Here is a 22,872-nt window from a genome sequence, read left to right on the forward strand (position 1 = left end):
TCCAGTACAATTCGAACCCCCACAAATCTGCAAAGGATTTGAATATGTATAGACATAGAGACTTACTGTAATGGAGCTATCTAATCTATTCAAGAAAAATGTTTCTGCTTTAAAAATTCATATGTCAAAGAGAGTGCTTAAGAGTGATCCTGTATCTCTGTTTAGATCACTCCTTGCATGAAATAGACTTAGTCCATGTTTCTTTTAATGCTGACATTTTTATATAAAATTCACAGGCAGGTGTTGAAGTCCTTTTTATAGTTTAGGACACACTGAAACACATACAACAATAATTGCAGTGCTGATATAAAACTAGTAGGAGGAAGCATTTCCTACTGTTCAAATTCATGAGCTAGGTCTACGGGAGTCTTTTTGTTAATGCTTCCTACTGTTACACATAATACACTGAAAAACAGAAGGTATTAGCTTAGTAAAGCTGTTGTGAAGTATTGCCAATGACTAAATGGAAACAGGTATAGCTTTTCTCTCATAAGGGCATTACACCAAAGTCTGTATTGCTTTGTTCCCTTGCATGACCTCCTTAAATTCAGTGAAGCTGTATAGATAAAAAAAAGTAGTGAAAGGCTTGTGTATAGAAACACAGTCTTAAAGAAGTGTTGTAAGTCTTGCTGAATACCGAAGGATTAGCAAAGACTTAAAGTCATAGAATTGGAGGTTATTTAATTCTTTAAGCATGCCTAAATTTTAAACACAAAAAAGAAAACAGAGGAAACTTTATTATTATTGATCCCCCCCCCCCCTCCCCCCCTCAACACTGAATACATTTTTAAAGTCTACAGATTTCCTTACAACATACCCAAAGTCATGTCATACTGTGATAGCTAAAACACTTATGGAGCTAATTGGTAGAAAGCTCTGAATTAAAATAAGTTTCTGCCAGTCTTATACTAGCAGTGGTCAGAACTGTCTGACAATTGTGAAGTCTTCATAATAGAATCACTGAATGGCTTGGGTTCTAAGGGACCTTAAAGTTCTCTTAGCTCCAGCTCCCCTGCCCTGACCAGGGTTGTCAACCACTAAATCGGGTGGTAGATCAGGCTGCCTAGGGCCTCATCTAATATGATCTTGAACACTTTCTCGCACAGGGTATCTACAACTCTGGGCAGATCGTGCCATTGCCTCAATGAGTAAAGATTTTCCTTCTAACATCTAAGCTAAGTTTGTAGTTCCTCATGGGAGGGCCTGACTGCTAAGATGATACAGATAAAACAAATGTCACGATTAAAGAAAACTGGCATTAAAATGCCTGGAAAATTAGTTCAGTTGCATCAGTGGCAACATCTACTACTGATAATCATGCCTGGATACTTTTCATGTACAAAGTCTTTTACTAAAAAAGTTTCAGAGACTCCAAATTTTCCTCCTTTCAGAAATAAACTTTTTTTTTTAACCTTTTTTGTCTCCCCTCCTCTTTCCAAAATTTACATTTTTTCCTTATTTTAAAGGCCCAGAAAATGCATTGCCTTTGAGAGCTAAGATAAAGTCTGACTGTGAAAATCTAAACAGCTTTTAACTCCTCATGACAGAAAATAATTTATCAGAGGGAGTCAGCTGTTTTACAGTTAGGAATAAGCTTTGAAAACTGTTTTATATATAACAATGGATATAAAATATAGATGAAATAGAGGAAGATAACAAAGACTGCATAAAAATAATAATAATCGGCTTCTTTTGAATGCATGTGTCCAGATCATGAATGTAGCTGGAACTGAATTCCCCTTGAATGCATGTGGCTACTCAGGATGAAACTGTACCCAAGGATTAGATAAAATTTCACATAATTCTGAGAGATGGATCACAGAATCACAGAACCACAGAATCACAGAATCACAGAAAGTAGGGGTTGGAAGGGACCTCTAGAGATCATCGAGTCCAACCCCCCTGCCAAAACAGGTTCCCTACACCAGGTCACACAGGTAGGCGTCCAGGTGGGTCTTGAATATCTCCAGAGAAGGAGACTCCTCCACCTCCCTGGGCAGCCTGTCACCCATGCTCTGTCACCCTCACCATAAAGAAGTTCTTGCACACATTCGTGCGGAACATCCTATACTCCAGTTTCTGGATCATCATAGAAGATCAGTAAAGGCTGATCACCCACTTCCTGAAGCCACCTTTTAGTATTTCTTCAGTTTATTAACTTATTTTCTGAAACTCTTGTTAGGATCTTTGTCCAATTCAGCCTATGCTTTGATTCATTCAATAGATGTTCCTTCTGACCAAGTTAAAGAGTGTTATAACATACGATTCTGTGATTAAAACCTGTCAAGGAAAGCACTGATTTTTTAACACAAACTAAGTAGCATTTTAATTTGTGAAGTTTCATCAAAATTCAGTAGTGAGAAGAACAGTGAGAATAGATTTTTGGTATCACATTGTGAATAAGTCACCTGGATTAGAAAAAGAAGCATATAAAAAAATAAATCTGAAATTTTCTATTCAGTTTGATTTTTCTGATAGAAAATAATTTTTCTGACTGAAGTAAATTTTTCAAGTAATGCTTTACGTTCCCTCTATCTCTCGCTTCCTAATCTTTGTGGTAAACAAATGTGTTGCATATCTCTACCCACTCTTCTGCTCTCACTTAGAGGGAGTTTTGTGATTAAACTAGATGTTGTAATCCAAATGGGGAGACTGTAGACTATGTAGCGTACAGAACTTTGGGGGGAAATTTTGTTCAGTTTTCTTTGCTTTTCCAAAGAAAGAGGTTGACTGTGATTCACTATGTGGATTAATCACTTGGCAAAAGTTGTTGGTGTATGCTGTACATAACCCATAGCCTTAATTGAACCCTAAGTCATTTTTGTAGCTAGTGTTCTACAGATAGGGGCTCTCCCCAACCCCCCTCCCATAGTGCATTCACTACTGTAAGGAAAATGTCAGGGTATACATCTTTGCCCTGGTGGGGGTAACCAATTCATTTCTACTTGCTACAATTTACAATCATTAAATGAGAGATTAACATTTTGTACATATGAAAAAGAACATACTAAAGTGAAGAGAAAGAGCTAAGTCATAGTGCCCAATATATGGATGTGGCTGATTGAAGGAGTGATTTATTAAGTTACCAAAGTGAGGAAAACAGATAATGTCTAGGCTTTCAGGACATAGATTTAACTGTTACAAAATTCTTGCTAATTCATTAAATTTTCCTTGAAAAAATATTAGGAAGGTTATTATTACCAAGGCAAGAATTTGCTGCTATACAAAGACAGGTTAATATAAGTACTTGAAGAATCATCTCAGCTGTCTCACAAGCTGTTAGGAAATAAAAGTCTTATTTAGCTCTCACAGGAGACATTACAAGCTCTGTAACACCACAATTAATGTATATAACCTGAGATATGTCCCTGTCACATAGGTCAAGTTAACACATGTTGATATTCCACGTAACATATTCTTGTCAACACTGATAAGGCCTTCATCTTTCTACTCTGCAAATTTTTTCACTGTGGACTGTGGGAGAAGCCAAATCTGGTGAAAGTTTTGCATATGAACTTTGTAATGAACTCTCTTCAGAATTATGGCTTCAAAACATAGAAACAGGACATAAAAAATGAATGACATACAAGATGATCATAAGACAGTCTGAAGTCAGAAAAACCTGCAACCAGAACTAGGGGAACAGGTTCAAACAACATCTGGAGGATTCTGTTTAGCAATGTGGAAGACCAGAAGTTCAATGCAAGCTTATTTTCTAATTTTTTTATTATTATTATTATTTTTAAGTGAACCCTACTGTTTTGAAGTGTAATCACAAAAACTGTATTTTTCTCAAAAGCTAAACTGGAGACTTCCATGAGGCTTGCATACAGATCTGTTGCTGTCTGCAACAGCAAAAAGATCTGAAAAAATATTATAGATATGATATTGAAAGACTTGAGTTTGCACATGGTTTATGTTGACTCTCAGATAATAAGGAATAAATTTGAATTTGTAATCTGTAAATAAGCTTTATTTTTTTCACCTCCAAATTGCTGATCTAAGTACAAACTGATGAAAGTACAAACTGATCCCTAGTTTATTTTTGTTCTGGAGGGCATAATGACATAGAAACAGAAGGGAAAAGAGCAAATGAGGAGACGTTTTACCACTCTATATATCCAGTCTATATTCCACAGAGCATCTTAATAAAAATGATGTTCTAGTTCAGACTGGGTGTATCTCCTCATCCACCTATTCTGTCTACCTCCCAGTAGTCTCTAGTTCCTGCATCCATAGCACATTACTCAAAAGCGGAAATAAATGAGATATGGAAGAACTTCTTGCAACTCTATATTCTCTTTCATTCAGAGAAAAAAACATAACTATTTCTGACAACCAAGATTTAAATTTTATTTATCAATTTTATGTATTTGTATAAGAGTTTTTAATAGCAAATAATTCAAGTGAATTTATGCTTAAGCAAAATTACATAAAAAGTTGTAAGGAATATAAAACATTCAGAACAGTCATTGATGATAAGGATATGTCAGCTAGACATGTTTTTTTCAAGATTTTTGAGTCCAGCTATTGGTCAGGAAGCTCAAGATTTGGATACTCAAAGCGTATTTTCACGGGACATGACTAAAGCACAGAGTAGGAAACAGAAACAGGTTTGTGTTACTTTGTTTTGTTTTTGTTTTGTTGTTGGTATTGTTGTTGCTGTTTTGTTTGTTTAACAGAACATTTGAATTGCTTCTTTGAATTTACAATTTTTCAGAACAATCAGATCACTGTAAGCAAGTGTTTTCTGCACAGAGGCAACCCTGTTTCTCAAGTTAGAGCATTAGGTCTCTTACTCAACACAGAAGCAGATCCCGAAGCGGTACTGATCGGGTGAGTGGCACAGGAATTTTTAGCTCATGCTTAAAATTGCCAGTTTATGCTATTACGCTGTCTAGTGCTCTCTAGCTCTATTGCTTCCAGATCTGGGAAAAATAAGTAAATAAATAGATAAATAATAACTAAAAAAAATTTAAAAAATAATAAAAAAAATTAAAAAAATTAAAAAAAAATAAAGTATGCAGAAGTTTTGGGGTCATGCATTTCCTTTTGTGGTACTAATGTTTCTACTTTCAAATAATTAAATATTAGGATATTGAAGCAACTGTCCTTTCAGTTATTATTCAGGCAGAGTACTTGCTACTATAGAAGTCGTTAGCAGCCTCCATTGCCTTGAGTTACAGCCCAGGTCTGCTTTTAGGTAGGTGGGCTGTTTAGACAAAACTCAATAGCAATGATATTGCAGTCATAATTGTAAGCATTTACATAAGACAATGCATAAATTGAAGCTGCAGTATAATGAAGGCAAATGGGAGAAATCCAAAAACAGTCTAATAATTAGGTGGGAATTGTTTAAAATTGTGCTTACAAATCTGCAAATGTTTACTGACAAGAATTTATCATATATAAGTGAAATCTTGTTTCTGTTATATTTGTACTAGTGAAGTCACTGCAATAAATTTTTATGAGTGCAAATCAGTGAAAAATATGGACATTTACTATTCTGAGCACGTATTTATTTGTACAATGATTAGTGTCTGTGTATGAATTAAATATCCTTTCTGAAGAAGTAAACAGTTTAATGTTCACTGGTTTCAAATAAAAAATGTAAAAAGAAAAATCTTTTGGAAAAAAACCTGTTTCTTAAAAGCCAAAGAATACAAATTACTATGCAAATCAGTAAATCTTATAAAGCACATAGTTTTTGCTGTTGAAAATGTAAAGGAAAAACGATTAAAAATAAATTTCCTGTTATTGCACATTTCATAAACAAATGATACTTATAATGTGTTTGTTGTTGTTTGTTTATTTGCTTTTATTTATTTTGGTCATAGGAAGTAGCAGGATCAGCATTAATTCATCATGTTTAGCTATGCTTAATATGATCTGTTCTTAGTTATCTCACAAGAATACATCTTTGTGACTAAGATGATATAATATTCGTACTACAAACATGAAAAACTTCTTGTACTTTCAAACATAAAGGTATGCAACCACAACTGCTAAGGTGTCACTCTGATTACACTTCAGCAAGAAAACACAGTGATACTAAAGTGACCTTCTGCCAACTGAAATTTAGCTGACAATTCAGAACTGCTTCATTTCCTTCTAGGGAATTATGTTTCCTCATATAACATTGTGAACCTCAAGTATCATTATGTATTCCTTCAGCAATATTTCTTTTCCAATAAGCACTGAAATATTAAATAATTTTTTGTTTTTCCTTATGTAAGGACATCCTTGTATTTGTGAAATTGCAGCTTTTCTCAGAACTAGGAATTCACCGTTCACTGAGTAGTCTATTAATTTCCATGTCTGTGATACAGACTGTATCAGCCCTCTTCCTCTAATTCACATCCACAGAGCTGATAGTGCCAGAAATTCAAAAAAAGGACATTTGAAACTTGTGTAGAATTCATGATGTAAAGACATTAAGAGACCCCAGAGAAACAGTACCCCAGTGCAGGGACCAGATATATATATCTGGTCTTCAGCTTATCCTGCCCTTTCTTGAAACTGGTTGACTAACTAGATATACAGATACTGTATAAAAGTACTCAGTTTTTATAATTGGCCAGGTTTTAGGAACATGTGAAAATAATTTTACACATTTTTAATTTTTTATTAATTTTTTTTTTATCATTTCAGTAAACACATCTTGGAAATAACTATAATGGAATAGTTTGTATTGCAGAAAACTTCACAAAGAGGAGGAAATGGGAAAAAAGGGAGAAGGGAAAAAGGACACGGAAAAGGAAGAAGGGAGAAGAAAAAAGGGAGAAAAAAAAGGAAGAATAGAGGGAAGGATAAAGAGAGGAAGAAAGAAAATAGAAAGGAGGAGAAGAAAAAGTGTAGGAAATTATACTTTATACTGTCCATTACTGAATGTGTTATTGAATGTCATTAATATAATGGCAGCATAATGTCCCTCAAAATTACATGATGCCCTGATAACTACAAAAGTTCACTCACCCCTAGGTGCGGACACAAGAATTTTGCTTAATAATTTTTTTTTTTAATTGTATGTATTTTATCTGTCCACATATAAATATTATGTGTATGCTTAGTGATCTCTCAGTATGCATATAATAGTGTCTAAGCGTCCTCACCGCACTGACATTTGTCTCACTTGTACCAAAAAATCTCTCCTATCTCAGCAGTTGTTTTATACTAATAGACTTCTACCAAGACATATATCTTACTGAAAGTAATTACACATTCAAGTACCAGTCAGGAATCAAGCAGAAATCGAGATTTAAGCATAAGAAAGATAAGAAAGATATTCTTGATAATTTTTCTTTTTTGTGCTATATGAGGACGTTTATGGTGCGCATCCTTAAATTTGTACATCAGTTCTGTAAGCATGAAGTAATGTTAAGCCACATTGTGAGAAGAATGTATGATGCTTTATTGCAGCAGCAGTACTTCAGTCCTGATGGAGTCCTGTCACTTAGAAAACTCATACACAGAGCTAAGGAACAGAAATCTGTAATCTTTCCCTTCCTTTCCAATAAGTCGTGTCTTTATGCAGAAGAAAAGGTGACTGATTTGGGTTTTCATCAGGTGTATTTCTGGCAAGGCTTCCTACTTCACTGCAGCCTTAATCTTGTAATTAAGCAAGCTTGTAATTAAGAAAGTGTAATTCAGCTAATGATATAATTGTACACTGGTGGCTTCAGCAGGGCAGCATATATACTAACAAAATAGAATAAAGGTGGGTTTTTTTTATTTTTTTATTTTCTTTCACTAAATGTTTGAATATTTACAGCTGAGTTTCACAGAGTTTGAATTAAAACTAAGTTGCTTCCAGTTCCTTCACTTAATTGCTAACTCCTGCCATTCACCACAGGACACCATTACCCTCAGTTTCTGTCCAGAGTTGTTTTCAAAGATTAGCTATCTTCATTTAAGCCCAAGTACAGACAGACTAAATGTTGTTAAATACATGTAAATGGTTAGTGTTCTTATCAATATACTCGTACCACTATGTATTGATGGTAATATTTCTCATTAAGTAATTGATGTGTAACAGATTCCTGACTATATACATTTGAAAACAAGGAAAGGCTAAAGAAATAGATAAAGGAAGTGAAATCAAAAGAACTTTATTCATCAGCTTTAATAGCCAGTCCTTAAGTAAGCAATCAAACACAGTTAACAGCCGTATAGCAAATGCTAAGCTCTTTCACTGACATTACTTGTGCATGCAGCAGTAAAGCAAGGTGATCAGTTTTGTACAGCAAAGCCTGAAGAAGTAACACCAGCAACTAGCCATTCTCATTTCAGGCTTTTCTGTACTCTTAATCCATTTCTATTAGGCTGTCAGATATGAGCAGGCCAGTAGCTGCATTTGCATACCTAGTATGGTCCGACTCCTGCAGACTTTCAAGACTGTTGTATTATACTCTTCAGTGGAAGTGTGAAGGCAAAGTTGCTGCAATTTTATGATTTTTTTTTTTTATATGATTCTTTTTCTAATGTCACATATAATAGATTCTTACATTCACTTAGATATTACTCCCTTTGCAAAATCAAAGTAGAAACTTTATTGCTTGTCTTTTCCTACTATTCTGGCATAACTCTACTATGGTGTTGTTGCTGTGCTTCACTAGTCATTTCAAGTAGCCTAGGAATTGGGGTGTATTGGGTTTACATGGCAGAGTTTCAGTAGTGGTGAGGGGTGGCTCTGTGGTCAGCCCAGAAACTGCCAAATAAGCCTGAAGAAGGCACAGTCAATGGATACCCCTGCAGGAGCAGCCCACAAATCGGTGTGTTATCAGCACAGTTTTTCTCCCAAAGCCAAAATATAGCATCATACTGGACACTATGAAGAAAGAAAAAGAAATCAACTCTGTCCCAGCTGAAACTAGGACACCACCACAACAAGATCTTTAGAGTAAACAGAGGAAAGTAAAACTTTGTTATCAAGAACTTGTTAACAAGAACTGTGGGAAAATTCTATATGTAAATATTTAATAATGATGGACAGCAATTAAACAGGCTCCCTTATTGCAGTCTCTGTTCTATTGCAGACTCAAGTTCTGTTTCCAGAGTTCTTGTGTCTCTGGCAACAAGGTCCAGAATCATAGGGAAATGTCTGGGAACTCTCTGAGATGTGTGAGGGTGCCTGCTGCTGACAGTTAAGTGTCTTAGCTCAAGGAAGCTCTAGTGAGTATGATTAGCTGCCCGCAACACAGGGTGCCTGGAGCTGTTGCTGCAGCTGCCCCAGTTGAAGAGATGCACCTTTTTTTGCTGGTGTTTGCAAGAAGGCTAAATAAAGACAAGGACCAAAGCTCAGCCAGCAGGTACAGTAGTTTGTGCAGAAGAAAGGGAAAGGCGGTCACTCATTGATTCACTAGGTTTCAGGTACAGTGGTGGCACACCAGTGAGAAGCTTCCTTGGCAGGTGTTGGAGGTAGAGCAAAGGCTTCAAAATAGACAGGGCTTTGTATAGTAGAAACAGGAGCTGACTATCCTTTAGGAGGAGTGCAGTCTTGGAGGAGCTGGGTTGACAAATTGTGAAGTTGAAGAGTTAAGGAAGGAAGTGAGGGGGAAAGGACCTGAGTTTTGTGGTACCCTTGCTACAAACAAACAAACAAATAAATAAATAAAACTGATTATGGGAGACGATCCTTTCTTCAGCACAGCAATGGTGAGACTATGTCTGAAGTGAACTATATCCAATTCAGTCTTGGCTTACAAGTACAAAAGAGACAGGGGCATACTGAAAAGAGCTCAAAGAAGAGTGAGAAAGACTAGAGCCTGGGGAAACTCTTCTGTGAGAAGAGGCTGACATAGAAGAGCAGGAATGGGGAATTCCATCAATGTTTACAAATACCAGAAGAAACCACAAAGAAGATAGAGCAGGGCTCTTTTCTGTGGTGCCCAGTGACAGGACAAGAGGCAGTAGTGGGTACAAACTGAAATACAGAAGGTTACCTCTGTACACCAGGGAAGAGTTTTTTATTGTAAGTACTGATCATTGGCACAGGTTACACAGAGAGTCTGTGGAGTCTTCTGACTTGGAGACCTTCAAAAACCACCTGAGCAACCTGCTCTGGGTGGCAGTTCTTGGCGGACCATATGTCCTTCAGAGCTGACATTCCAACTTCAACCATTCTGTGAATCTAAAAATAAATAAATCTTAGCCTATTCAATTCTGACCTTTTACGAACTAAGAGCAAGTTTGTCCTGAGAGAAGATTCTTGCTTCAGAGAGCTCTGACCCAAGCTTGTGATTTCATAGTTTGAGTGTAAGTCTGATTGAACAGTAATTCCTGGTTTTTAACACAGGCATACTATTCCACTTATTCTTTAAGAATGGCAATGAATATATCTACACATGAATTCCAAGCTAGCAGATGCAAGGAAGCTCCCATAAATATTCCAAGCCTGCATGCTGATAATGCTTAACCTTTGCTAGATAATCCTGCCTCTTTTCTAATATACCCCATGCTAACACAGTATTTGATTTGATATGCTTTGTCAGCAAATATACAACAAGTTAAAAGTTGGGATTTATTTCAGTCTTGTTTGAAGACTTATTTGTTTCTTTTACATGAGAATCACACCACTATATACTTTTTTATATACTTTATATGCAGGACATTCAATGTTTAGTTCTTATTTACATTTGAGAAATGATATCACCTTGGCATTTATGTTCAGTATTCAGTATCACACAGTTTATTGTATAGTGGTCCAGGTTCTTTGTTTGGTTGGTTGTTTTTTGTTTGTTTGTTTGTTTGTGTTTTGTGTGTTTGTATGTTTGTAATTCTTAAATAATGAACATAAATTGATTCATAATTCACTCTGGGGGAAATATGAAACTTCTGAAAGTGAAGAAAACCATCTACATAATATTTTCAAGGTATTTACATAAAAGCATTGCAAGATTCCAGTACCTTATAATTGCATTTTAAATAAAAGTGTGATAGCAAGTTCTAACTCATATTGAGCAGTGCATTAGATGTGAATAAAGGTGTATCTTTCTGTAGATTTTTTTTTAATTTTTTTTTTTTTTTAAAGACAATTAATAGTTTTTTCCTCATATACATTTGGAGTATAAAAGCTGAAAAAAAGAAAGAAAAAAAAAACAAAACAGAAAAAAAGAAAGAGAAAAAGAGAAAATATCAAATATAAGCTGCCTTTATGTAGCTTAGCATGGTAGAATTATAATCACAGTCTGTAGGTATAATTTTGAATAAAGAATATTAAAAAATATATATTTTTGGTAAATAGATAACATCCTTACAAAAACACTGCTCAGGAATGTAGTCAGAGTTCAGTTCACTGAATTCAGTAACAAAACATCTCCATTGTAAATGCAGGTCCAATGCTTACACTTTTAAAAGTCCTTGGATTGTAAAAATAGAAAAAGATGCTGTGGAATTGGCTTTATCTTGAGGCTTTTTGTAGTTTGTCTGGTCATATCTATTCAAGGTGATTATTTTAATGTTGGTATTCTGCCTAGTAATAGAAATATTTAACTTAAAGGTAGACAATTTTCTAAATTACAATAAACCTCTTGCTGTCTTTATCTGTCTGTTTTGCACTCTCTTAAAGTGTTACAGATTATTTAACTGAGAAACATTTTGAAAGTCACCCCCTGAGTAAAATGCTGTTCTTATCATACTAGTACCAAATATTCCAATCCTAGCTGTTATAAAACTCACTACTTTTGGCAAATTCAGAGGATTAAGGACAATATATAGATAAGAACACTGATATTTTCCCTCTTAAAATAGTTTAACCGAGTTTTTCTATTTCTGTGCACTTATCTAGCCTTCTCCAAGACTCCTAAATTCCAACTGATTGCTTTTAGAAATATTTATTCATCCAAGTATATGCATGTGTTTTAATACAAAAGATTCCTGTTGTCAGACTTTGGGAAAATGCATTTAAGGAAGATAATGTAGAAAAGCCATATTAGAATCTTATTTTTAGTACTCCATACTGATTTTAGTATCCAAAAAGAGTCAATTCCAAATTGTTTAATTCAGGTAATACACATACATATGTTCCTTAAAATATTCTTGTATACACGTATGCATTTCCACAAATACAAATGTAGTTCATAATATTGGTTTTTTTATTAGACTTTTCATTCTTTTTATGCCATGCAGTCACATAGAAACTTACAGACTTGTGGAAATACAGCCAATTTTTACCTTAAAAAATCATGCTATCAACATAACATTGGTAATTCTAGCACGTGACATTAAAGGCAAATTAATAAAATACTTGAGGATTCAGTTGAAAATTACTTTAAGCATTCACATTATCTCACCTTGTAGTGCCCTAGGACATTCTTGCAAGACAAAAATAATAACAAGGAACTTCAAATAGATGTAATAATTTTAGGATAATCATTTTGTACATGAGAGCAAAAAAAACGTACAGACATGATTAGAACATTATCATAGAATCGCACAATGGCCTGGGTTGAAAAGGACCACAATGATCATCAAGTTTCAACCCTCCCAGCCATATGCAGGGCTGCCAACCACTAGACCAGGCTTCCCAGAGCCACATCCAGCCTGGCCTTGAATGACTTCAGGGATGGTGCATCCATGATCTCCCTGGGCAACCTGCTCCTGCGTGTTACCACCCCCTCTGTGAAAAACTTTTTCTTAATCTCTAACCTAAACCTCCCCTGTCTCAGTTTAAAATCATTCCCCCTTGTCCTATCACTATCCACTCTTGTAAACAGTCATTCCCCCTCCTGTTTATATGCTCCCTTCAAGTACTGGAAGACAGCAATGAGGTCTTCCCAGAGCCTTCTGTAAGCTAAACAAGCCCAGTTCCCTCAACCTTTCCTCATAGGAGAGGTGCTCAAGCCGTCTGATCATCTTAGTGGCCCTCCTCTGGACCCGCTCCAAGAGCTCCACGTCCTTCCTCTACTGGGGGCCCCAGGCCTGCATGCAGTACTCCAGATGGGGCCTCACAAAAGCCAAGTAGAAGGGGACAGTCACCTTCCTCTTCCTGGTGGCCACCCCTTTTTTAACGCAGCCCAGAACACAGTTAGCCTTCCAGGCTGCAAGCATGCACTGCTGGCTCATATCCATCTTCTTGTCCACCAGGACCCCCAAGTCCCACTCTGCAGGGCTGCTCTCAAGATCTTCCCCCAGTTTGTATAAATGCCCGGGGTTGCCCCAACCCAAGTGCTGCACCCTGCACTTGACCTTTTTGAACCTCATTACGCTTACTCAGGCCTACTTCTCCAGCCTGTCCAGGTCCCTCTGGATGGCTTCCCTTCCTTCCAAAGTACTGACAGCACCACTCAGCTTGGTATCATCCGCAAACTTGCTGAGGGTGCACTCGAAGCCATTGTCTGTGTCAATGATGTGTCAGAAGAAGATGCTGAAGAGCACCGGTCCCAAGAGTGACCCCAGAGGGACACCACATTTGATTGGCTTCCAACATTGTTGTAATAAAATGGAGTTTTTCAAAATAATTAAGTATTGGTTAACAATAAAATTTGTTTGCATTTCCTTGGAATTTCTGACTACTCAAAGTTATAAAATCAAATGAACTTTGAAAGGTTAAGCCACTTTTTTTATATATATATAGTCTTTGTATACAGCTAGTGTTTATCTGCTTCTGAGCTCTTCCATGCTCTGTATTATTCTGCATGCATGTGTTTGCAGTCTCAGCTGTTTTAGTTTTCATCGAGGTGGTATTGAGATCCTGATGTCACTCACTCATCTCAGATGACCCTTGATAGTTTCTATTTCCTTGCTCAGCACTTCTTTGATTTTTTTTTAATAACTTCAAATTCCATTCAAACTGTTATCAGATCTTCCTTAGCAAGGATCATTTTATCTACTATTGCTGTACTAAAATGTGACTGAAAATGAGACTGTCTTACTTCAAATACTTTACAGAAATACATGAAAACAGTAATCAATAATCACTCTGTTATTAGCAACTCCACTTCAAAAACATTAGAGAACATTATTTTCATTATGATTACTGCTTATGATTCATCTTTTATATTGTTTGACTGAGGAAGGAAATGTTCTTCCAAATGCTGCAAGAAATAGTCTCTGTAAACTGTAATAAAGGAATACCTAAGAAAATAGTATTATTTGGTGGGTTGTTTTTTTTTTTTTTTTGTTTGTTTGTTTTGTTTTGTTTTTCCCCTCTATGAATAGGTACCAATTACAGAAAAAAAGAAAATTGAAATGATCTTTAACATCGATTCCGTGATGTAGATTATTAGCAGGGCTTTCTTGTCCCATCTATTTATGCTCTCCTTTGTTTTCTATGATACTGAATTTTCTACGATACTGAAGTTCAAGTACTTCTGTAAATCCCCTCTATAGCCTGTCTGTTCATACCTTCAGGCTGCAAATTGATTGGCTGAGCGCCTGGAGAGTAATGCCAAATCTGAAATATCTTCTAGACTAATAACTGAAACACACATGTTCTCACTCCTAGAAGAATACTTAAATGTTGCCAAAAGGCGACGTCTTAGAACTGAAAAATGGTTAGGTATCTAGAGTCTAACCTGGAGCTTGCTTGCTTGGATGAAAAACTGGAAAGGAAGCAAAAAACATATTTCAGCAAACTGCTACCAATTAAGTCACCTGAAAAATAATGTTTTGAGCTAAATCACACTAATTCATTTTCTCTTTATCTTGTTAATATAAAGCCTTTGCCTATACAAATATTACTAATTAATGTGAAAAAAACAAAAACAAAAAACAAAACTATAAATCAGAGTAGCTCTCTACATGAGTGTAATTATTGATAGTCAAAAGCATTCACAGACATTTTGTTGAAGTAGTTTGATTACTCCAAGGGGAAGTGAAGCTGTTCTTATCCCAACATATTTTCAGTAGGCCACACGTGGCTTAAAACACATCAAAAATAGATCAGGATTTCATCATGAATTTAATTTGCTTGTCTTCACAAAAAGGAAAGGCTGGTTTCTGCTGATTCAATACCTTACTGTTCCTTTAAATCTTCTTCAACTTTTTTTTTTTTTTTTTCCTTAATGATCATTCTTTTTTCCTTTTTTTTTTTTTTCACTTGCTTTTCAGTTAAGATATGATCTTTGAGAAAAGAATTCCTCCGTCTCTTAAAATATTTTCACACCAATTACCCTATTGTCTATCTTCTAAGTCTTAATTCTTTCCTTATTGACCTTAAGCTTTCATGAAAGTGATTAAATAATGAAGAAATATATGTCTCATTTTTCAGAGCTGTGTTCAACAGTCCAATATGTGAAACAGTAGTTCAACTCAGTTATGGCTACAGCTGTTTATTTATTTGGGGATCCCTTGTGTGTCAGAAAGTAGAAAACGTTTGTCTCTGAACCCCATGCAACTCAGCTCCAAAATTTAGCAGCAAATCTTTAACAGTTCTTTCCTGAATATACGCCAGTTATATTGATGCATTTGAAACGTGGGATGGAAGCATGGAGTAACCTATTTTAGTAGACAGAATTGGCAGTAATTTGAAAAAGTGTTTACTGATGCCCTTGGCCATCCACGGTTCCAAAAGAAGGGACTTTGTTTTAAAGACCTCATATGAGTTATAGAAATATTGTGGTTACTTAAAAACATGAATTCTTACTCTTCTTTCTATGCAAAGTACTTTGTTCTTCCCTAACCACTCTAAAATGTATGGAAGTTGTGTATTTCTTTATGTCAGAACTTGTAAGCAAAGTGATGCATCATGCACTCCAAATGTCTAGTCTATCAAAATTATTAACAAATGAACATAACTTCAGAACCAGAAGCATTAGCCAGACTGCATCCTATCTGTCAATATCTGCTCCAACTATAATTGCAATTTATGGAATAGAAATTTCATACCACTAGGAGCTATGTGGCTTTCTAGATGCCTTTGCTAATTCCAGTTATTTCTATATTTTGTCCCTCACATGCCCACAAATAGGACAGTTATTTTGAGCACTCTAATATTATCTAGGGCCAAGATATGTATTAAGAGAAACCATAAATAATGTCAAATGCCATTCTTCAGTTTTTGCAGAATATTTCAGACAGAATGGAACCATTTGCCTACAATAATGTTTTTGATATATTTTTATTATCGTTTTTTTTTTAAATTGTTGGCTAAATTCATAGACTTCAGTTGTATTCTAATACACACAAGGGGTAACGATTTAGGAAAACTGGAATGTGTGATATTGAATAGGCAAATTTTAAATAAATAAATAAATGAGTAATCACCAAAAGGTTTGATAATGTACTCAGAGTGTTATTCGGTGGCAGACTTTTAGCAATGGATATTTAGAATCATAAAAGTAAGAGAACAAGCAGAACTCATAACTGTATAAAAGCAGTAATAAGTTTCATATTAGAACAATAATTATGGAAATAATTTTGAAAAATTTCAGTCTCACTGGTTTGGATAACCCTTTCATTGAAGGAAGAATGCGTTTATGCGGAAGATGCAGTGAGTTAGAAAGATTAAAATGATACTGAAAAACTCTCTTCCACTTTGGTAGTAACCTCACTGAGGCTATCATATTTCTCATCCTTGCTAACTGTAGTTCCGGTGCTACTTAGTCATTTGTAGATAACTAGCTGGCAGATAACAAATCTCTTGTGGATATTTGGCTACTTTATGAAGAATCGATGGGTAAAGGTATTGGTGTATTGTGTGACTGATTTCCTCAACTGTGGATAGTATTCCAGTAAACCTTTTCTTGACAGTTCCTAAGAATCAGAGTGAAGAAACCCTGAAGAATATGGTAGGACAGGGTAGGATAACTTAGCATAGTATAGCATAGTATTGCATAGGGTTCCATAATGGGATAGCATAGCATAGGAAGCACAGTTTATTATAAGTAATATATTCTTACAATAGAGAGAGGAGAATGAAAACTTCTGTAAGTTGGGAAAAATAATTCTTCAACAAAAAGCAATAGAAAATCTAAATGGTCAATGAACCAGTTTCAGGATAATAGAATTGGAGAGTGTAAGCTTTTAAAAGAATACAAACGTGACTAAGCAATAACACAAGTAGTAACATAATCTTTATTAGTTACATGAATTTATCTTTGCAATCCATTTGAAATACTAGGTTAATGCAAGTATACTATTTTTTATCAGCTCACCTTATGTGAGATTCAAAATAATGTTGTAGAGTGTGTATAAACTTTATTGCTACACATAGCTTTTATCTTCTAGCCTCAGGCACACCTTACCTAACCAACATTGTGGGGAACAAACAAACAAACAAAAAAAAAAAAACAACAAAAAACACAACAACCAAACTGTTTCTTTTGAAATCATGGGTCTGTGAGTCATTGGCAGTGCCGTTTCGTTCCAAAATACTGAGGGAAAGTTATATTGCTGTACCAGAAGTACTTTTTTTATTTCTAGAGAGTTTTATTATGGCAGGATGACAGCTTAGAAGAAAGGTAGAGGTGCAGAGTCTAGGCATTCCCACAACTCATTATCCTCAAATACATGGATTACCACAGTGCAAAAGAAGCAAGTGTATTCAAAAGCAGTCAACAAATCTCTGTGTGAATAGTTACTGTGAGAGGTTTAAAATGAGGAAAGTTGAAAGCAACTTTTGTGCTGCTCAAAGACTCATTCGGGTGTGTAGGGGGGGTGAAGCTTCATTTCTCCAGCTTAATAAAGTAGTTCATTTTTAATTAAGAAGTAAGGTATGTTAGGATGTAAATAGTAACTGCATTAATTCATAGTCAGTGTGCTGGCTGCTAGCTATGAGGCTGAAGGATAAGTCAACATCAGTGCAACTTAGGCATGAATTACTACCACTGAGTGTGTATTTTGGAATGTCTTACAGCCATTGTAAAAATGTTATTATTTTGGAAATATTTATATTGTTAATTAAAGGTGTGCACAAATACATTTTTGTTTCAAACCATGCAGTTTTGTTGTTGTTGTTGTTGTTGTTCATTTTATTTATTTGAAGTGTATTCATTTATTTAGCAGAAGCGAAATTTGCCTTTCCCTGCACAAAGCATGTTTACAAAGAGAAAGTGGCAATAGGAGAAAGGAATAACTGCTTTGTTGGCCATTCTGCTATTTCAGTAAGTTCAGAATCTTCTTGGAAGTTTGGACACAGAATTATCAGAATTGTGAAATAAAAAAGGGAGTGACTGTAAATGCATTTAGATAAACGATGGAAGCTGAAAGTTCTTGGCTCCAAAGAGCTTCTGAATGTTAATCGTTTTTTCAGGAATACAGAGTAACGCTCTTGCAATACAGTAAGATAAGTTTCTTGGCTTCAAAGAGCTGTTGTGTATTCAAGTAGGAAAAGATGCTGTCCTAATGACTAATATATAATCTGTAGGGTCTTGATCAGCTATTCGTATCATCACCTACTGCAGATGTGAGGTGTACAGTGTAATGTATTGTGAACACACTTAAACTCCTATTGTGCCTACTCTGAGTTAGACCTCAGCTAGCATCTGCCAACAGTGCTATAGTCCTGTCACTGCAGTGCAAGACTCTTTATCCTGTACACGATGAAACAATAATTAATAATACAGAAGTAAGCACATTACTCTTTCAATAAAAGCCTTATATTTTATTTTAAAATATAGACATGATTTACCAAAAAAAGTAAATTTAGTGTAGTTTAATGATATAGGTTGACAGACAAAATATTAACTAGATGAACAAATGTATGTGTTAAATAGTTTGTTGGTTTTGTTTTTGTTTTTTTCATCCCCACTTACATATTTACAACTTACATAGTAATTACAGTTCCTTTCATTACCACTCTTCCTTTTCTCATTTTTTTTCAGATTATTACCCAAAGAAAGAATTTCTGGCTTATTCTTCATTACAGAGAGGGCATATTAGTACTGAGATAGGTTCTAATAAAATGAATTGGCAACAAGTTCTGGATACAATATCATAAAAAGTCAATTTTCGTGATACTATGAGACCAAATGTATGGAAATACAGTACATTTGAAGCACATTGCATGATTAGATTTCTTTATGTTACTGCAAACCAATTAAAAATACAATGAGATATCATACAATACAACCACCCTATCTGGTAACAAAATAATTACTGTGACTCTTCCAAACATCATTACAGGATCTTCTTTTCCATATGGTATATGAAAGAAAGTAATTGGCAGTGTGGAGTTGCTATATCTGCCAAAAATGCTCTTTGTTAAGCAGTAATCCAAGTAGGAAATAAGTTTTATGTACAATTATCTCATTGAATAGCCATGCAAAATAGATGAATTTTATTGTTTATGTGTAATTAACACCTGTAAATATATATTACTACTAGTTTTGTTTAAAGTTAACCATCTTTGAGATACTTAAGAAAGATGGGTATGAATTTTAATAATGTGGGAAAGTGTGGAAAACAGTATAAAGTGTATCAATATCTACTAAAATTACTAAGGTTTCATATCCTGTGAAAATTGCACATTGGGTTGAAAGTTCATAGGGTTTAAGAAATTCTTTATCTTCACAGGACACAGGAACAGCTAGAAGTAGGAATGTCATTAAAGAGAACAACTGTATGCCTTTTCATGATTACTTGCACTACAATTGTCATTCACCTCTAGAGCTCTCTCCTTCATAGGGTGATTTTTGTCAGCAGACCCAGTTTAAAATAAACATTGTGTTTAAACTAAGCCACAAATACAATGAACTTTTAAATGTTTAAGTGTACTTTCAGAAATCTCAATAAGGATGATGTTAATGATTTGATTCTGTCTTCTATGAATATGGAAATAAGAAAAAAATCCTTTATAGCTCAGAGATTATCTGAAATTAGATTCACTGCATTTATGTAAAGACAACCAAACAAAACTTACAAACAAAAAACAAAAATATTTTTTTCTTTTTCTGTCTAAACAGCTTCATTAGATTAGCAATGTCTAGTTATGCCTTATATTCTAGTTTGGATCTTATTGAAAGTCTGTTTATCAAAATCTGTTCCCTGTGTCACTAACATGCCTCTAGAACAATTTTTGTAAGTGTATTTTTGTGCTATTTTCAGACAATTATGTAAGAATAGGATTGTTCCACCACAAATATCTTTGTAAGCCTAGACTTGTGAATCTTTAACAATCTTAATTGGTGCTCAGGCTATTTGTTGAGGTTTGACTTGGTTTCCTTGTTTGAGAAGCCTAACTGTGGAGGAAAATGATTGTTGATAACCAGCCTTGCAAAAACAGCAACCTAAACTGATGTTTAAAAATTGTCTCCTTCTGTTTATTATCCATGGTCATTTTATGTCTTAAATATAAAATGTTACGAGATAATATTAGATTAATCATAGCTTGTAATAGCAAGAAAAGAAAAGTGGGGAGGAGGAGACAGAATTGGAAAAAAATAAACCAATCAGAATACAGAAGAAACTGTGAATTTTAATAGAGTTGAGTACAGTCTAATAAGGCATTGATACTTCACAGAAATTTTAGCTTTCAAGTTAGCTGTTACATGCAGCACACTATGCTTCTGTAATGCTGCTGAATAGTCATACTAATGCCCCAATATCTTTAAAATAAAAAATCTGCAAAACTATTCACTTTCCATGCATATTGAATATTAATGACTTTTAATACTGCAGTTTATTAACCTTTTACGGTTGTGGTCAGAAATGAAACATGCTGGGAACAAATGCATGACAGAAGGGTAAAATGTTTCTGACGGCTATTGGGCTCCATTTGACAGTTAATAAAAGTAATCAAGTCCATATTATGTTAGATTAACCAAGATCTGGATTCCACTTGACAAGTCATTATTATTAAAGGCAAGTGGAGGGTATTTTCAAATACACCCTGGAGTGATGCATGTTAAAATATGTATGGCAAACTCTTGAATGTCAAGGACATTTTGTGCAGTGTATAATGGAAAACTGCATGTAATGTGCAGTTTGGGAACTGTTTTATGTACCTCTGAAGACCTCAAAGCATCACAATGAATGTTTTATTGAAAACTGTCATTCTCTGTGCTGGGACTGAGTATTGACAATATTTATGAACAGCCATCCATTTGCTAACCTGGTACTTCTGCTAAAGAAGAGAAAGAACTAAATGACTTATCCTTGCTTTTCTGTTTTCTGTTAAGTACATCACTTTTTGTTATCCTAACATGTTAATTTAAGACTTGACTTTCACCTTAGTACTTTGTACATTTTTACATTTTTAAATACACATGAAGCTTTCCAGTTTTACCTTTTTTTTTTTTTTTTTTTTTTTTTTTTTTTTTTTTGCACACATACAACATTGTACAGAAGCCCAGTGGCCTCATCATCCCTTTTTCTGATATGCATCAATGTTTGTGTTATTGAAGAGAACTATTTTTGTTTACCACTTCTTTCCAGCAATGTCTAGAGTCATGCTAAGATTTTGGGCGATTTTACTTGCTGAATCTAAAATTAAAGAGTAGAGAAGATGTTGCAATAATCTAGGTACTGAAATGTTGTACAGAAAAAGCTGGTTCAGCTTTGTAGTCAGGGTCTTTAAAAAAAGAATTTTCCTCTTTTTTTTTTTTTTTTTTTTTTTTTCTTTTTCTCAGTTCTGCTTAATTAAAGGAATAACGTTACTATGAAAAAAATTGTACTATACTGAAAACATGTTTACAACATATGTTCTCCTATGGTGTGCCCCACCACTTTTGACTCTGTATCTCCTTTCACTATAAAAGTAATGCAATATCTTGTTAAGAGTTAAGTAGTAATGAAAAAAAAAAAAAATCCACAAAATTATTCTACAGCGCAGCCGTATATAAAGTATAATTATTATAGTTTTTAGTTTGCCTCCAACATTCTTCAAGTAATGAAGAAAAAATATCATGTGTCTGGAGAGGAAGTTCATTTCATAAAGGGCTGACCATGCCTGACACATTTGATGGCCTTCTATGATGGAGTGACAGCACTGATGGACAAAGGAAGTGTATCCAACTGATGTAGTATGTCTGGAAGTCTGTAAGGCCTTTGGCATGATCCCACACCACACTGTTATGTCTAAAAAGGATAGAGATGGATTTGAGGGTTGGACTATTTGATGGATAAAGAATTGGAGTCTTGAATCCAGGCCTGAGTCCTCCAGCTCTAGAAGGATGTCAGGCTTTTGGAGGGCTGGAGCACTCCTTCTATGAGGTCAGGCTGAGAGAGCTGGGTTTATTCTGCCTGGTTACAAGAATGCTCCAGGGAGACTTCATTGTGATCTTCCAGTACTTAAAATGAATTTATAATCAGGAGGGAGACATGCTTTTTGCGCAGTCTGATAGTGATAGGACAAGGGGAAACAGTTTTAAACTAAAAGAGAGGGGGATTTAGATTAGATCTTAGAGGGAAATTTTTCACTCAGAGGGTGGTGAGATGCTGGAACAGGCTACTCAAGAGAAGTTGTGGATGCTCCATTCTTGAACTTGTTCAAAGTCATATCAAGAGTGTGATTTAACCTTTTCTAATATTACTACAGCTTTAATTAATTAATATAAATAGTGTCTAATTTTTTTCCCTTTATGTTCAGATCTCTTTTCAGTAAGACATTATTGTCCTTTAAATCCTCTCTTTCTTTCTCTCTCAAATTGTTTTTAGATATTAAAATTTTATTTCAGTGGAGAATGTGTGCTTTTGTACGCTATTTTTCTTAGAAGTCACCGAAGAACCCTCATTCTTCATTTTTTTCTTTATTCTCATTAAATATTTATTATATTTTTTTTAGCATTTCAACATATTATTTCACTTTTCACATACAGTGTAGTCATAGTATTCAAATAGTATTATAAGGCCATGGGGATCTATATAGTTAGATAGACACAGTCAAATATTTTACTTCACCATTCCATCTCTGGATTACTTAGAAATAAACAGAAATGGCCCTCATCTCCTGAAGCTTATAACTATAAAATGGAATCGTCAACCTTTTTCTAAATC

The 22,872-nt window shown here is 34.9% G+C and overlaps 1 protein-coding gene across 2 annotated transcripts in view; it reads left to right on the plus strand.

Annotated features, from left to right (window-relative positions):
- The first annotated feature begins 4,754 nt into the window (after nt 1–4,754).
- Nucleotides 4,755–22,872, plus strand: part of CDH19 (cadherin 19) — a 128,670-nt gene continuing 110,552 nt past the window's right edge. Inside the window, exon 1 of one of the 2 annotated variants that reach the window (XM_015855200.2) lies at nt 4,755–4,836. The gene's annotated coding sequence lies outside the window, so the exon portion shown is untranslated. The remainder of the gene's footprint in view (nt 4,837–22,872) is intronic. The other variant, XM_015855201.2, reaches the window with a different exon arrangement.

This window comes from Coturnix japonica, chromosome 2 (genome assembly GCF_001577835.2).
Source record: "Coturnix japonica isolate 7356 chromosome 2, Coturnix japonica 2.1, whole genome shotgun sequence".
Lineage (NCBI taxonomy): Eukaryota > Metazoa > Chordata > Aves > Galliformes > Phasianidae > Coturnix > Coturnix japonica.